This window comes from Lagopus muta, chromosome Z, assembly GCF_023343835.1.
Source record: "Lagopus muta isolate bLagMut1 chromosome Z, bLagMut1 primary, whole genome shotgun sequence".
NCBI classification, from domain to species: domain Eukaryota; kingdom Metazoa; phylum Chordata; class Aves; order Galliformes; family Phasianidae; genus Lagopus; species Lagopus muta.
In genome coordinates this window covers 57,882,198-57,895,948 of record NC_064472.1, presented here as the reverse complement: position 1 = coordinate 57,895,948, position 13,751 = coordinate 57,882,198, and the positions used below count along the sequence as shown (strand labels likewise).

Genomic DNA, 13,751 nt, shown 5'->3' with positions numbered 1-13,751 from the left:
GAGCAGATTCATTTGTCCAAATAAAAGAAATCTAAGATTGCAATTTAAATGCAGTAAAACTGTTGTTTTATTGTTACTTATTTTAATAAATACAACGAAAATTATGCATCTGCAAAATTTTGTCTAAATACCATGATGGCAATTCAGCTAAACAGAGGCATTCAAAGAAATTATGAGCCACTGCTCTGGTTTTCATTCTTTTGACAACTCTTTGTCAAATATTTGCTCACTGATGGTTTGTTTAAAGTAGTTAACTCTTAGTCTGATAAAACAAATAAAAAGAGTATGAACAAGATAAATATGATTTCAGACTTTAGAATTTTTTCGTATTATGCTCCAGTGGAAATTTGCCAAAGAGTAACAACTAGGGTATTTGCAACAACTCTTTGAAATGCTGTTTTTATTTGTTTTGAAATGTGGACTATGAGATAGAGGGCAGATAAACCACGTTTTGACTGCTTACGTATTAGCCACTATGTCAGAGTTTCTGGTAGTTGGAGGACTGTTTTTTGTTATTGAACAATAACTAATGGATGTCAGTCACAGAGCCACTGAAAGCACTGTAATCATTCACACTGATGTTAGTGCACTGTCCTCAAACATGTGGGGATGTGCAGTGCTATCTCTACCTTTGAGACGATCAGAAAGCCCTTTAGTCCTCTGTATTTTACTTCTTTATCAGGCTGTCTGTGGCATCACTTCAAATTTGTCTAGTCTCAGGTGGCATGAGTTTGATGCTCAGTTACTTCCTGCCTCCCACCAGGATTTCACACCTCTGCAGCACAACATTACAGACATTTTCCAGCTCCAGAGCTTTTATGCCAGGAAGAGCTGCTCAGTGAAGGTCATGTAATTTCCTAATATTTGCATCCCTTTGCTCTTCTCCACCAGTGCCTTCATATCACTAGAAGACACTGACAGATCATATAAGCCCCATTTCCTTGGGGAAAATAGAGTACAAACGAGCAAAAGCCACTGGAATTAAAGTGATAATTACACTGTATGAACAACTGTAACTTTATAAAGAACGCTGAAGTCATAGTCTCATTCTAGAATACAATTTTGGAAATTTAAATCTCTTACGGTTGTCGAACATGAGTGAGAAGACAGACAACTAAATAACTTGGTGGATGTAGGCTTTTACTTCTATTTTCATGCCTAGTTTACTATCCTAAATAAGAATGAGATAGTTACTAATACTCATCGAGCTGGACCAAAAGCGTTACAGAGAGTCATGTGCTTAGTTTTTTTTCCCAAGTTCGAAGAGATTACAACTTTACAATCATATTTGCCAAAAAGCAGTAAAGATATTCAATTTAATTCTGGACAGATTCTTCACTTGCCTATAACAGAGTTTCAAATAAATTTGTGTTAACTACCATAAGCCACCTCAACACAAGAAAAGGCTTATTTTCTTTCAACCAGAGTTTGAAATTTGATTGTAAAGATAGAAGAAGGAGGTAAAGACCCCTCCTTTCATGAGGTACATTTTTAAAAAGAAATTTCATATGGAAGATATGATTAGCAGGCTAGTTAGTAAGATAAAGCCAAAGAAAACCTCATATGTTTCTTAAGGAAAAGGGATATATTCTAAATATGATACATAAGGAAAAGGCACATTAGAACATAGGGAGAATTTCTAAATGACCAGTTTAAACTAGAATTTTTTTACTTTAAGTAAATTTGCGAAACATATTTGTTTTTTTTTTAATAATAATGTTACAATGAATTCCTGTAACAGGAATTTTTGTGTGGGTATAAAACCGTGGTTTAATACTCTAAGTAAAATATAAGGCTATTTGTGGTTAACTTTGTGTTTTCATACATTCTGTAATTATTATTCTCTGTGCTGCCATCAGGAGAAGCACACCATTTCAGGATTTCCACAAGACTAAGACAGCAGCAAGAAGCTTCTAAAGGATTCTAAAACTCAGCCTGAAAAACCTGCATCAATTAAAGCATAACCAGTGGTCAAGTAAACCAGATCATTAACTGCACAGCTTCACAGTCCAGTACAAAGAACTTTATAAAAACAAAAAGAAATGAACTGGAATTAGTTACTTATAGACTGTAACTACACACTCCTTTGTTACTGGTAGAAAAAAAAAAAAGGCAGGATAAGCTGTACTGCTATACTCACTCTGCCACATGGTAAGGGGCAGAAATATGTGAAAGATGGAGTTTGGAGGAGCAGTATATGTTTAAAAGTAAAGCCCTTTCTTCATGGCATCTGCTTTTTTTTTTTTTTTCCTCATAGCAAGCCACTACTTTAAACAAGTTGGGTGGAGAATAAACCAGTGCCGTGTCCATACAAGAAACATCTGGCCATGTAAGTGGGCACAGCAGACTGTGGGGTACTGCAAGTCTCCTCAGGATACTGAATTGCTTTCTATCCATTAGGACCTGAGGATTAAATATATCTGCCTGGCCTCGGTTAAATTATGATGCTGAATACTGCAGTTTCAATATGGAGGTGACAGTTTCAGGCAGCTGTTGCTTTCCTTCTTTTCATTGCAGCTAAATACAATGCACTTATATACCACCTTAAATGATTTCATAAACTTAGGGTCTCTTGGCCGTGCTTTGCATAATTATCTATATGATTGTACAAAAGAAATGAAGAAATCATATTATGTGACTCAAAAGGCTGATGAGGCTTAATGCATTCTCATTTGTAAAACAGATTGAGGTGGAAAAGCGCTACGAGAGCTGAACTTGGATTTCCAGCTGCTAGAAGTCAGTTATCTGCAACCAGTAATTCTATGTCTAAATAACTAGTTTGATTTTTTGGAGCTCTGCTCAGCGTCATGGCTGAGGGTCTTCAACACCCCAGATATATACAAGAAGATATAAAAGTAAAAAATATTAAGAACCTTATTAGAAAAAGGCCTCTGTGTGATACATAACCAGTGCAAAGTAACCTTAAAACACACAGCTGTCAGGCTGCTGCAGTTCTGATGCTGTGATTCTGCTCCTGCACCTGGGCTTGCTCAGGTGGTGAATGGAACATGGGAGGCATAAGCTTTGCACATCATGAAAAATCTTACGTGGCTCCATTTTAAATGGAATATTATCAGATAAGATTTACCCTTTAATTCACTAATAAATGAAAAGATGTCCATGTCTTTTTCTTAATAACTATTATATTTCAATCCCTTTTACTGCTAAGATTAGAATGAATATACCTCATTTACTACTGGTGACTACCAACACTATGGAGACTATTAGATATTGAACACCTGTCACACATGCACACAGCAGAATCCACTGAAAATTACCTCAGAGATAAAAGGAGTTAAAATCACTTAAGAGAAGTATTGCCAAGGTATTTCAGATTGCTTACATTATATTTATTCCTATTCTTGAAGGCTAGAGGAGGAATATGTTTCTGAAACTAGCTGTAATATGGTGCCCATAAAAATAATACAGAATGCAAGTAGCCACATAGTCCTGGTCCAGTTAATGATCAGATTGCTTAAAAAGATGTGCTTACCACATGGATATATTCCTTTTCAATGAGAAATGATCATCAAGCCTTTGCAAACAGAGTAAAAATTTGTTTCATGTGGTAGAAATGAGTATTCACAAACACTTCCTTAAGAACAGATGCCTTTTTCTAGTGATAAAAGGCCTTTTTAATTTTCGCAGTATTTTTAAACACTGTCTATTAACTATGTATAGAAAAGTCTTCACTTCTTAAACCAAATAGCTATCACTCAAAAAATGATCATAAATGGCTAATATGGAGCTTTTCATTTTAATATCAAAAGTTTAATAAAACAGTTTACTAGCACAGTCTACAAAAATAATATGACACTGATTAATAAATTAATGTTCCTCATCTATACGAAGCCATTTAATATCCCAGGGCCAGAACCTCTTCCATAGCCGCAAGCTGCCTGAAGCATCAGATGGAGGCAGAGAGGAAGCTGTGCTCCCTGGAGCTCTGGCAGGGTGAGCAGAGCCCTGGGCTGCTCCGACCTGCACAGCTGGGCTGGCTCACAGGGACCTGGGCATGCTGGCATTCCCTCATTCCTCCCTTGCCCCGTATACAGAACTGCCAACGATGGTTTGCTGGTGAAGGGCAGTGGAAGAGCCCTGCCCTTTAGTCCGCATATAAATACTTTCTGCTTTGGGCTTCTTGTCTTCTGAGGCTTTTCTTTGTTACCTTTGTGTTCTTTTTTGGCTGGCTGTCTCTCGTTTCTGTTCAGTAACTCATTCCTATTTTGTCTTGGAGCTTACAAAATGCTAACAGAAACACTCTTTTATACCATCCTGCTCCTAATCTCATTTCAAAAAGAGGTTTGCTTGGCAAAAAACAGACTTGCACCTTTAAAATTCTCCCTGTAATAGTTTAGGAGCTGTGAAACAAAACAAATGCTTGTGGGTAAATTCTCTCGCAATTCATTGTGCAAAGAAGCAGAGAGAGAGAACGCATATTTCGGGTTGTCATTTTTCCCAATATTGCTAGCGCTGAGTTGAAAGGTATATAACATTTTAATGGCTAGAGCCATTAGGAGTACCTGATAAGCACTGTGCATACAGTGAATACAGTGTTATGTTATGTTGCTTTCAAAAACAGGTTGAATTTACTAATATAATATCACAGTCATTAATTGTTAAATACCAAGCTGAAGTGATGCAGCAACCCAAGCCTTATCAACTATGCCAGATTCTAACACCTAGACATTGCAAGGTTTGCAGTTATGATGGACTACCTGAGTTGATAACACATGGAATTATCTAAACAACATTTGCATATTTGGGTAATTATTTCCTAAGGTTAATTAGCTCCTGCAAAGCAGCTTGGCCTTTGAGACTGCTTACTGTGACAGGTTCACATATTTCCTGTTTCAATGCCAAAATTTACAGGTTTTTTTTTTTCTTTTTTTTTTTTTTTCCTCTTTTAAATAACCTGTTGCTGGAAAGTTGCAAATGGGGCAGGAGCTTAAGGGCCTGAAACACTATTTACTTTATTAAGGTAAGACAGCTCGGATCCCTTCCTCCACTTCAGATTCATCTCAACTCCAAAAAATTGAATCATGAAAATCAAATTTGTTCTAATCTCAGGCAACAGCTCTCTGAAAAGTCATTGTTTTTTTAAACTAACGATTTGGAATCACATTTTTTTCAATAAGTAGAAAGGGAAATGCGTACGCATAGGGAAATATGCCATACAACTGAATAGCTTTTCAACAATTTACTTGAAGGTGGCTTCTATAATTACCAATTATCATAGCAAAACAAATCCTTCTAGATGAGCTACTGTAAACAAGTATGGTACATGTGTTAAATATGGGAGAACAGAACTGCACACTAGGTTTCAAGCATAGATAAGAGGAAAGCTCAGATTTCCTGTTTCCAGATCTTGTGCAATTGATCATTCCCTACAAGCAGGACTTTTCTAACTGTACACAGCTCTTGCTGCTCTGATGAGACTTGGGCAGAGAAACTTTAGCATGCACTCCACACTTCTGAAAATCACCGAAATAAAAATTATATATAATGTAAACATAACCATATAAAAATATAGCCCAGAAAAGTAGCAGTTTGTCACTGAAACCATACAGTATGAAATGTGTTTTCAGTGGTGACTGGCTAACACTGATATTTTTTGTACAATGAAAGACCAATTTTCTGTACAAGAAGACTCTGTTCTCTTAAAAGAAAATCATACGTTTGTAGCTCTGAAATGAACAGCTAAGAAATATAGCATGTTCCCTGCTGGTAAACAATTCTTCATTATCATAACCAGACTCACACCAGCATCAATTTTGTAGTGTTCTTAGACAGTGGATCCCAGAAAAGTTATATGGATGTCACTGCAAACATTCTTTGACTAGAAATTAAAACTTACAAAACCATATATATATAGCTTGCTCTGAAAGTAATGCCTCCATTTTATTTCCATGGAACTACAACAGATACAAAGAGCACAAAATCACCACTTGATAGAGCAAATACTCAGCTGCAGAACACTGTTTTTCAACGCTGTCATCACCATTAGCTATGCATTTTCACCAGTGATGAACAAGAGCCTGTATGCCACACGTAGCAATCTGTTGCTGTTGCCAAGGCTGAAACGCACCACCCACCACCTCACTCTGCTCTCACCCACTGTTTGGTCTCCAGAAACTTTCATAAGGCACTGATGAATGTCAGTGGGTTCCATTTTTTTTCTGCATGGAGGAATTCAGTGACACACCTTGGCTTCATCCACACTTCCATGTCAGATGCCGTTCTGTCAGACTGCCCCTCTGCTGCCATCTGTCACACAGCAACAACATGTAATGGGATACTGGTGGGAATGTTCCACCTCTACTGCCGTACCACCAACATCTGCCTGTGACATCAAGGACCAACATAATAAAATGCAATGCACTGCTTTTGGAGCAGCCCTTGAATATATATGCACATGTAAATGTGTATACACACATACAGACATCTGTATGTATATGCATGCACAATGCAAAGATGGCAAATATTGAAGAGAAATTAACAGGAAGGATCCTAGCTCACTTTACTGCCCAGATACAATTTTTGTAGTTCTAGTCTAATCAGGTACCCAGTTAAGTCAGGAGGAACACTGCCATTTGCTTTAATACTAACCGAGTTAAAAACAATGCTTAAGTCCTTTAAAGAACTCAGTAATAATCCATAACTATACATGTTAGGCTCAACTAAGAATAGCTGCTTCTTCCTGTCTTCACATTCTCCCTCACAGTCCTGATGTTCTACTGCACCATCACCTGTTTTGCTGCAGCCCTACTCTAACAGTTCCCTTCTTGGCTGAGGGAACTAGGATTGTTCAGCTGCAGGAGGCTCAGTGGAGATCATTATTGCTCTCTACATGTCCCTGAAAGGAGGTTGTGGTGAGCTGGGGGTTGGACTTTTCTCCTGTGTAACCAGCAATAGGACTAGGGGGAATGGCCTCAAGTTGCACCAGGGGAAGTTTAGGTTAGGTAGCAGGAAAAATTTCTTCTCTGAAAAAGCGATCAGGCACTGAAATGGGATGCCCAGGGAGGTGGTAGAGTCACTGTCGCTGGAGGTGTTCAAGAAATGTTTAGATGTTGTAATAAAGAACATGGTTTAGTGGGGAGATATTGGTAGTAGGTGGACAGTTGGACTGGATGATCTTGGAGGTCTCTTCCAACCTTGGTGATTCTACGATTCTGTGAAAGGATCAGTGATGGAAAAGAGACTTGAAGGGCAAGAAATCTGGAACCAAAAACACAGCCAGCACATGATTTGTTCCCCAGAAACAGCAGCTATGGAGAAGACAAATGTAGGGAAAAAAACAGAAACCAAAAGCAAGAAAAAAGTGGAAGATCTCATTGTTCTCCTGCAAGACTGTCTGCAGAGAAGACTACTGTAAAGGGTCTATTTCAGGTCATTAAAAAAAACCTGAACCCTGAAGGAATTCCAGTATGCCCTACCTGCTAAAAATTCTTTTCTACCTTTTTAGTCACAAAGTTGAAAGAACTCTTTCACAGGTATTTCAGAAGTGCTTCCTATGAGATGCCTGATTTGAGGATAAAAGCGGACATTATATTAATTACTTATGGAATGGCTAACATTAATCTGTATACCACAAAATACACACACACAAATATGGGTTGGCTCTTGCAGTACTCATAAATGATTGGACTGTCAAGAAGGACAGCAAGCCCTTCCAAGTTCCTCCTGCAATGGGGCTAGTCCAGCCGTATGATGGAAAATGAAAGCAGGCTGCAGCAGACAGGAGATGAAAGTGACAATATCAGGGTAGTCTCAGTGGCAAAGCAGAGGCAACTGGGAGAGAAGGAGCCAGGAGCAGAGACAATGGTAACAAATTGTTACCATCTTGTAACAAATCTTTAGTACAACAATATGCGTCTACAATTCAGGTTAGCACACGCTAATAGCAGAATTTGGAAGAAACAATAATAAAAATGGAACACTGGGGCAAGGAAGTTGCTGCATCCTGAGCAGAAGGGAGACTGCATGAGAGAAAGAAATGGCCAGGGAGGTTTTATTTTCACACTTTCCACATTAAAATAACAAAATCCAGCACGACATATCAGTTATGTAGGTGGCAGACTGTGTTCATGGCTACCAAAATCTGGTGAAGTTTTAAGGAAACACAGAACGTTATATTTGTAAAGGTTCCACAAAATATGATACAAATGCTTTACTGGTGAAAGGAGTTATTTTATTCAACAACTGCGTTCATATGCATTCAGAAACAGTCACATTGTGTTTTTCCTTATGACCTTAGCAGGGATTAAACCAAGAGCCTTTGGATACAAAAACACAAGCCTCCTCTGCTTATCTCATAGGAATAACTGGGGAAATAAAAAGACTATATTATCTTTTAAGGACAACTTCTAAGAAGGGAGCAAGATATATAGTCTGGCAGGAGGCAGTGGCTGCTTTTGAGAAAGTAGATACCAGGTATCACACTAGTTCAGTCAGGTCAGATATGGAACTGTAGACATAAATAGCATAGCCAAGGTTATTATTTGGTACATACCTTCTGAAAGCAATACGGCAAAGTGACTTACGGTTGAATTTTTCTTATTACAGATCTCAGTCTTATTCTCAGATCTTGAGGTGATTCTGTGTAATTTCTCGCGCCTATTTTCTTTGTGAAGTGGGCTAGTGATGGAAGTGTTCCCAATATTGCTTATGAAGCCTTAATAATAAAGCTATTATGTGCATACAGTCAGCCACAGAAAGGAAGACTAGAAGTCTTATGGACTGCAGTCGAATCCACTTTGTATTAAGTTATAGTATAGTCCCACCCCCAAAACTCAAGACAATTTATCAGCAAAGCAGACAGTCTTGACAGACCCAGTAAATGAGTACATATTACATGAAGCATCTAATGTCTGGCATATCTAATAGCCAAATAAAAGATGTGAAACAAAAATGTATTTGGCAGAGTAAGAACATATCTAAATTGTTGCCATGATCAAAAGGGGTTCAGAAGCCAGACTAAGAGGAAAGAGTGATACACACACTTTGCTACAACTCAAGACTTAAGATTAGGTTCTGTTCTCAGTTCAAAATGACAAGTTTTATCTATTTCAGACTGACAAGGCCTAGCCAGGTATTTCCAATTCAGAAAGGCATCTGGGAAAGGCATCAGGTAAATGGCAAATCCATTGGTTCTGAGAGGAAGGGAAAGCAAGATTATTTTCACAATGAGCTATACATTTATAGAGACAACCTCCCAAAAATCTTTCAAAGCAAAGAGATACATAGCAGGAGGGGTGAAAACAGATGACTGCTTAGATTTCCAGAGGCTGCAGAGTCCACTGGTAGAAACTGGATGAATTGCAGATTATACCCCAGATGTGTCTTTTGTTTCCTATGAAAATGCCAAGATTCACTCTGCTGTCAGCGTAACACCCTCAACAGTTGCAGTGAACAGTAGTGTTTTACTTCAAGCAGGGAAGCTGGCATGCATGTGTCCCAGCCTCATGTGTCTTGGAGTCCACATGTGACAGTCTGTGCTCCTGCAGTGCTTACATCTTCCTGTCAGTCAGGAATGGGCTGGCTGAGCAGAAACTAAATTTTAGCTCCAGCCATTGCCCGCATCAGCAGTTAACTTATTTTTTGCATTTTGTGTTTTGGTTCCTCCCCTGGGCCCATGTTCTCCCCAGCTCCCACTGCAATTACAATCCAAGACGACTTCAGACTGTGTCCCACTTTTCCCACTTCAGACATAATCTGGGCTTCCCCTGGTGATGGTGGCCAGGAAGTAAAATTCAGAGCTATATATATATATGTGTATATATATATGTGAGAATGAAGGGAGTGTAGATCCTAACCTCTGCCCCAGGCAGTAGGAGGGAGCTACTTTTCCTCTTTATATCCATCTTTATTGCACAGAAGAGCAAAGCAGCCAGCTCCAAGGTAGAGAAGAGCTTTCTATAGCTACACATCTAGCTAATATAACTCATGACAAAAAACTGGGAGCCATTTCTAAATTGAAACAAAACAAAACCAAAACTCCTCTCTCCTCCCCTTTGCAGAGCTCTCGTACCACCTCTGAGGAACAAACTGACCTTGGGCATCACATCTCTCTTTCTACCTTCTAGCCACAGCACATGCCTCCAGCCCTCAATTTATAACATTTCAATATACAGACAGTGGTGTGAAGTCACAGACTGAAATCAGCAGAGCCCACAGCTGTTCTTCACTCCAGTGCTGTGGTCTCAGCCGCAGCAGAGCATTGCTGACCCTGCAACGCCTCAACCTTCACAGGAGGCCGGCAGGGTGCTGCCATGTCAAGGCCTCACAAGTGTAACCAGAATGTATATGAGTTTTCAGAAGACCCTGCTGCAGGTGAAATGACACTGATTTGCATGTAAACAGAAAATCAAACACAGCAAGTTTGGCTGAAAATCGGTGTAGAAAGAAGCAGAGAGGAGCCTGCTACAAAGAGATATAGAGGGTTCTCTGCAGGCAGGCCGGGGAGGAGCGCCTCTGGCAACTCCTCCTCAGAGAGATGGCCACGCTCTGTGGTGACACAGTAGCACATGACAGGCCACACAGAAGCAGGCCAGCACTCAAATCTCTATCAGCGACCAAGCGTGAAGCTTGGAGGCTGCTCACAATGCACTGTGCAGTCACTGCGCAGCCCATGCAGCGCCATGCAAGGCCCATGAGAGCCCTGCTGACTGGGGCTGGGGATTGGCCTGCACCCCACAGCAGGAGGGCGGTGCCTGCGAATGGACCTGCAAATGCTGCTCACCTGGAGAAATCTGCAGTGGCTCCACACCACACAGACTTGGTCTCTTTGTACTCAGTGTTTTCTGCTGTAAAACTGTTGTGTTCCATTTGTTTTTGAGCACACTTTCCATCTCCTCAGACTTTTGTTACAAAATTCAAGGGATGGAAAATTCTTCCTCCAACCCACTCCCCCCTCAACTTTACAACTTGAAGGGGATTACTGTTTATAAAGTATCTCAGGCTAAATTAATTAAGTTGCAAACGTTATTACAGCAACATCTCCCTGGTTAAAGTATCTGCTTGTCAACCACTGTAAGACAGCTTTGTCAGCCTGTTGTTCCAATTTGGATTTCCCTGTTATTACTTCTGCTGGAGTCTGGCATGTACTGTCATCACCACCCAACTGTCTTCTGGTAAAGTGCAGGAGAGAGAAAAGAAGAAAAATCAGACAAAATCAGGTTCTCAGTGGCTCTGGATTGCCATCTCCAGGATACGTTCAGAGAGTTGTTTTCTTACAGAAGCGTCCTTGGGAGCATCATTGGGAGCTGCACAAAACCATAACTGCATAACTGTTTTTTTTTTTTTTTTTAATGGGCAGTTCTCTCTGGTGGGCTGGGGAGTAAACAGCTAAAAGCCTTCCTTCAAAGCTGATCATGTCCCTAAATATCTGCAGCTTCTTTATACTGTTTCCAAACTGATAGACATTTTAGGAGTCATCTAAGCCAATTATTTTATCATTAAGACAAGAATGCAGACACAAACATGAAACCTTTCTTTTTTAGTCTGAGGACAAGAACATTGCTGACTCATGGAGAGGAAAGAGGTGCAAGAGAAGAGAATAGGAGGAAGGAGGGAAATGAATCAAAGGAAGTTTGATTTGAGAAAAAATAACTAATAATAATTTCCCTTTTCGCTCTGACTGAATTTCAGATTTTTACAGGGTTTTAAGCAATGGAACTGAGCGTTTGAAGCAGCATCTTTTGTGCTGGCAAATAGCCTGAACACTGTGCACGGGGAAGCTGTCAGACCGGAGGTGTAACAGACCAGCCCCGTCTGCACCTTCGTCTGGAAGCGGCTGACAAATACCTGCACAGCTCGCACAACAGCTCCTGTGCCATGGCTCTGAGCATGTGGACGTACATACCCTGTTTAATTTAAAGGACTATTACAGCAGTTAGGTGAATGAGACTGCAACTGGTGAAAATACCAGAAGCCTGGGGCAGCGCATTTCAGTACAATACTGCTTGTACATAGCCCTGCGTTTTACATGCATTGTTTTCCTTTTTTACATCTATTATCTCCTCACACCCATCTTTTTCCCCCCACTTCTATTTAACTTTGCGAATTGAGATTCTGCCCACAACATATTTTTGTCTCACGTAACAAAACGATTGCCAAGGATGGTCTTTTATGTGATTGAATTATGTGAACAAAAGAACTCTGCTAAAACAGATCATCAGGTTATATATTCACAGCTGTCTTCTCTAACAGCCATATTTCTGACAATTAATAGATTGTAGCAAAAAGCAAATTAAAAATGAATACAATACTTCTACAAAAAAGAATTGCCTCAGTAAAATACACACAAAAAGATTTCCTAGTTTAAACGAATACCTGAATTTTTCTTAACATTAAAACTATTTATTTTGAAGCATTAATAAAACTTCCATTCAAAAACTCTGAATGGAAGTCATACAGAAGTGTTCTTTTTCTGTTTCCTAAAGTACTCAAAGAGTATTTTACTTTCCCATTCTTTCAATCTGTTTATATGTTGTAATGAGAAACAGACATTTTTTAACCATGCCATTGCAAGAAAAACAGAGTTTTGGCCAAGAAAAATGCAGATTTTGCTCACCACCGGAAACAATGAATCTAACAAACTTCAACACATTTAAGTAAAACAACAACTTCGTGTTTTCATTAACAGTTTTGGTTTGAGAACAAAGATAGGCTGTAAAATCTCTGCAACAGAGTTTGTATGTGTTAAACAAAATAGAACAGCTTCATTCTGTACTTTTCTTTTTGATATTCTTGTCTCTATTTATTACAAACAGTCAGAAGTGGTTCTTTAAGTGAAAGAAGATTTAACAGCCTCAAAGCTATTTGATTTTTTTCTAATAAAAGGAAGAAAGTGCTCAGTGCTTTAAGTAAAGTGATACGCTATTTACTTATTGCACAGTTGTAAAGACTTGCTGAAGTGCCTTAATATGCAGTGTTAGCCTACTATAATTAACTGTATTTGAAGTAACTGTCATTAGTGTATAAAATAATTATCCACATGAATGACAAACACAATCCCAGATTCAGATTCATGTTTTCTATTGGTTTTTGTTTCAATAATCTTCTGACCCAGAACTGTAAAAAGTTGAATGTTGAGTTATCCAAGCCTTAATTCTGCTTCTCAGTTTTACTGCTTAGGCCCACTTCCATCATTTTTATGTGGCACCGAGGTATACCAGGAAATAATCTTTCATCCTGGTGTACCACCAGACTTGCTTATTTTACCTCTGACTTGAACTTGCACCATCCTCGTACCAACAATTATTAAAGTACACTCTTCTGTCATGCCAGTGAAGGTTTTGGTACTGCAGCAGCAGCACATCATGGACGATTTAGATTATTAGACAGTAGATCACTACAAATTTTTCTTCTAAAGTAGTGTCATCTTTTAACAACTCAAAACATCTAACTACACAACAGACAGCTTGGCTGTATTTTAAATTAGCACAAATGCTAAAGCCAGGAAATGTAATTCTCAGGATATCAGAACAAAAGGTTCAGAGAAAAAAGAATTCTTATATACTATAAGATTATCAGGACTAGACTGTCACACTGTGACCTTGCTGGCGTCTAGCTAATCTGACAATATTTGGCAGAGCATTGTTTCAAATCAATAACTAATTAACAAAGTACAAAAGAAGTTGTACTGTTTTTGAGGCTCCTTGTTAAAAATGGCTTTTGGTTGCACATGGGCAGAAAGGTCGCTTTTATGACATCTTCACGAGTCTTTCAACATCTTGCCACTGTCAGAT

At 39.1% G+C, this 13,751-nt stretch overlaps 1 protein-coding gene across 9 annotated transcripts in view; it reads right to left on the bottom strand.

Annotated features, from left to right (window-relative positions):
* The window catches only part of FAM172A (family with sequence similarity 172 member A), a 256,784-nt gene that overhangs the window by 98,833 nt on the left and 144,200 nt on the right, over positions 1-13,751 (bottom strand). The gene's annotated exons all lie outside the window — the stretch shown is intronic.